This window comes from Montipora capricornis, chromosome 10, assembly GCF_036669925.1.
Source record: "Montipora capricornis isolate CH-2021 chromosome 10, ASM3666992v2, whole genome shotgun sequence".
Lineage (NCBI taxonomy): Eukaryota > Metazoa > Cnidaria > Anthozoa > Scleractinia > Acroporidae > Montipora > Montipora capricornis.
The window spans coordinates 19049388-19053890 of NC_090892.1; the positions used below are offsets into that span (position 1 = coordinate 19049388).

Genomic DNA, 4503 nt, shown 5'->3' on the forward strand with positions numbered 1-4503 from the left:
TAAAGTCTTTCAATTCAGAGGTAATCCACGGAGAACTCCGTGAACGAACGCGCATCGTTTTCAGTGGGGCATGTTTGTCAGCGATAGCCAGAAATGTACTTTTCCATTGCTGCCACATCACGTTTGGGTTGGAAGACTCGTATACATTATCTCAACATTGCGATAGAATATCATAACGAAAATTCTGGAGATTGAAATTTCGGGTATTTCTATACGTAATAGAATTATGTCCATTAGACATCCCGTTCAGGGCAAGTTTTCTATACACATACACCATGCTATGATCACTTATCCCGATATGACAAACTCCCGAGCAAGCAATCTTATCCGAGCAGTTGGTATAAATTAAATCAATTAGAGTTGATGAGGTGGGTGTTATCCTCGTCGGTTCAGAGATGAGCTGCTCGAGTCCGCAGACATCAGCAATACTCCTTAATTGGGATGTGTCATTATCATATCGAGTAGTGATCATGTCACAGTTCATGTCTCCCAGTACAAAAATTCTACATTTTCACTATCCAATTTCCCAAATGGTGAAACAATACCAATGGAAGAGTCAGGTGGTCTGTAACAAGTAACAATCACAAAAGATTTTGAATTTGGCTTATTGGTTTCCAAGCAAAGATTTTCTAATGCATCCATATGTAGGTTATTTCGAAGTGTAAAATTGATTGAATTTTTTACATAGAAACATACCCCTCTGCCGCATTTTGTTAGTCTATCGCAGCGAATTACTTCGTATCCCGGAATATGAACTTTATGATCTCGAATACTCTCGTTCAGTTTCGTTTCATTTATGGAAACAACATCGAATCATTGTTTGCTAATAGGGCCGAAAAATCTGTCTCAATATTGCCTCCTTTGCGCGGTTTTAGAATGGCATCACTCATTATTAATCATTGACGGACAGCACATTATCTCATTCTAGGTGCGATTTAAAATTATTATAAAACAGCTCATTACCTTTAAAATTTAAGTGCAGTCCATCTTTGTTGAGTCCACTATAAGATATGTTCTCATGATGGATTAATTTCCATCCATGTTGATGGCAGAACTTCTTTAGATGCTTGTTGGCTGTTTTCACTTCCTGGTCAAGCTTATCTTTTCTGCATAAAAGCTCCTACAGCGTTCCTATAGTATCGCAGGTGCCCTCGATATGCCTCGCGAGATCCACAATCGATTCCGCAACAGCCTTTGATTCCCTGGTTTTAAAATGATTAGTCCCAATGTGTAAAATCACTTCGTTGGGCGAAGATTCCAGATTTTCCTTGAGATAGTGATTCATGCCTTTGTCGTAGCGCCCGAGAAAGGCTTGGCTATAACCCTATGGCCGACTGCTTTTCCCAGGTCTTTTCCAGGTGTTCTTGAGATCATCGAATCTCCTATGAGCAGGGTTGTGCGCTCTTTTGGTTGTTTTTCGGGTTTGGATTCGTTTCCTGTCAGGGTGTTATTTAATGGATAATTACTGAGGCACATGACATTATGAGAAATATTACATTATAATTATTGATCCCCATGAAATCCTATTGTTTTGCGTCTGTGTTGGATCTTCGATTTTAGTCGCACGTATGTGAGATAATTGTGATGCTCATTGCTATTGTTCCTTGTTTGTGATGAATATATCTTCGATTTTAATGATGCCGAGGATTGTTATTGTAGCTCGTTGTTATAGTTGTTCAAAACAATTCCAACGATGGAATTAATTCCTGCAAGGTGTGTAACACTGCAAATTTGCATACTTTATAAGCCAGAGAATTCAGTCATTTTACTCAGTGCGAACCTGGTTTAAAAAGACGATGGATTCGTCGGAAGACGAAGGGTTATTTATTACACAGAGTTCTACGAAAGCAGATATTTCAGCAGAAATCCCTGGGTTTAGAAAGACGATGGATTCGTCGGAAGACGAAGGATTATTTATTACACAGAGCACTACGAACGCAGATATTTCAGCAGAAATCGAAGGTAACGTGTAACGTTTGGACATTTCTGTCAGTGCTTTAATTCTTTATCGACTTCTAAAGGCGGCGTTTCCATTTTCTTTTTTTTAAATAGAGCAAAGATTTAGAACGCCAATTACCGCCTCAGAATGCGAGAAGTTTGACAGAAGCTGGGTATCAGACTCCAGCCGCCGAAAATGGGCGTGGGTTTTGAAAGTCTTTGAGGATTGGAAGAAGCAGAGAAATGAAGCGGTTTTGAAACAAGATTATAGTGGCGAGGCGGTAATTCAACAAGATATAGACGAGATGTCGGACGAGATGTTGGACTTTACATTGGCTCGTTTTGTTGCAGAAGTGAGAAAGGAAGATGGCCAAGAGTATCCTGGAAAAACTCTATATGAAATTTTGAGTAGCATTCAAATGTATTTACGTGTGCAATGTAAGCGAAATATAACTATGATCGACAAGAAAGGTTGTACATTTAGAAATCTGAATTCTGCTTTAAACTTTGTAATGAAAGAAAGAGCACGGCAAGGTATAGGAGTAGTGTTAACCAGGCAAATTTGATAACACAGGAAAAAGAAAACTATTTGTGGGAACATAGCTTTCTTGGTAGTGAAAATGCAGAATTGCTTCGCGATACGTTGGTTTGGGTTTTAGGCGTTATTTTTGCTCTGAGGGCCGGGCAAGAACACAGAAACTTGAGACTAAGAAATTCACAGTTGTCTTTACAGTGTGACAAATTGGGGCGTGAATTTTTGCAGTATACCGAGGATATCAGTAAGACAAATAATGGGGGATTGAGTCATTTGCGTATCAAAAGGAAAGTTGTTCGGGCATATAAGAATTTGACAAATGTTCAGCGATGCCCGGTTGAGCTGTATAAAAAATACTTGTCTCACGTGCCAAATGAAGTTAGTGACGACGCATTTTATTTGCGCGCTTTGCCAAAGCCAAATGGGGAAATATGGTACTACAAAAAGGCAGCAGGGAGAGAAACTTTAGGAAATGTGGTAAAGAAAATTATGAAAAAAGCGCAGTTCGATGGGCACTACACTAATCACTCTCTGAGGCGTTCTTGTGCTACACGATTGTATGATAGTGGTGTTCCAGAACAACTTATCCAAGAAACCACTGGCCATCGGTCTACCGATGGTGTCAGAGCATATAAATGTACCTCATCGGCACTCAAAAGGGAAGCAAGCGAAATTTTGCAGGGTTCTCTTTCAAAAAAGGCTGTAACTGATGTAGAGAAAAAGGAAGAAAACGGTGCTGGGGAAAATTATATCGCACCAGAGGTTAAAGTAGTAAGCCCGGAAAAATGTGATCAAGAGGGTAGTAATCAGTCAGTAGTTGTTAGCACTAATTCCACTAGAATTGTTATTTCCTATAAATAAACTGATGAATACTTCTTAATACAATAAATTGTGTTCTATACTATCAGTCTCCGTGATTGCATTTAGTTGATCAAAATGGCACCTCGAAACAAAAAATTAAGTTGCAATGAACGAGAATTAAACGCAAACGGTACTGTTGACAATGTTGTAAGCTATCAGTTTTTGCGCACTTTATACATTAAATTTCCTAAAACAGGCTGCAATATTTTAAATAATTGTAGCCTGCACACTGCAATATTTTTAATATTGCAGCCTGCACAGTGCAATGTTTTTAATATTGCAGCATGCTTATTTAGCGCGTAGAATTATATTACCCCTGATAATTTCCCTGCTAACAAAAAGGACCGCCTCCGTTTTCCTCAGACAGTTGTTTTGCCATATTAAAGACTACAATCGTTGATTTAATGCAGACAGAGAACAATAGAATTTCATGGGGATTAGTAATTATTAGGACCTCCTTTGTCTTTCGATTTCTTTCTTTTGTTCTTTGATTTCACATTGAAGCCTTGTTCTTTGTTGGCGCAAGGTGTGGACTCATCCATATTTTGGACAATGCTATGTTCGTTAGAGGTGTTATTCGTTGAGCGGCATTGAGTAGCTGCTTCTCTGGATACGATTTGCGATGCAAAACTTAAAGAATCGCGTTCTTGGACTAACTTTTTATTTTCTTCCTTCAAAGATAGAATTATATCCCGAAGTCGAGAATTTTCGGATCTCAGGTCTCCCTCTTTAGGTTTCCCTTTTATATGAGCCCATAAGTTCAGCGCTTCAGATTTCAGACAGTCCAACTCCTCTTGTACTGATTTGGCGTTCTTGTTAAACACGAAGACGCACTATAAAAGGGCCCATGCTTTTGTTCGAATTCATTCAAGCACGACTGATTAATTATCCAAGATGGTGATCAACAAACAGCAACACAGAGACGGAAGCCCGAAAAGATATTTCTAGCGCAAGAAAAAGGTACTCAGGATTAAAAAAAGAACGGCAGATGATATTTTAACACATATTACGGGCACATTGCCATAAGGGGCTTTTTATTGCACAAATTATCACAGAGCTCTTGGTTGCGTCTATGGTTGATTGATAAATCATTTGCATGTGCCTAACGCACCACGCCTTTTATAGTGCGTCTTCGTGTTTAAATGCCGGTGTAGAAGCTTCTTCTTCAT

General features: G+C 39.0%; 1 pseudogene; it reads left to right on the forward strand.

The window, feature by feature from the left end:
• Positions 1 to 1820: 1820 nt before the first annotated feature.
• Positions 1821 to 3334, forward strand: LOC138018678 (zinc finger MYM-type protein 2-like; annotated as a pseudogene).
• The last annotated feature ends 1169 nt before the right edge of the window (positions 3335 to 4503 follow it).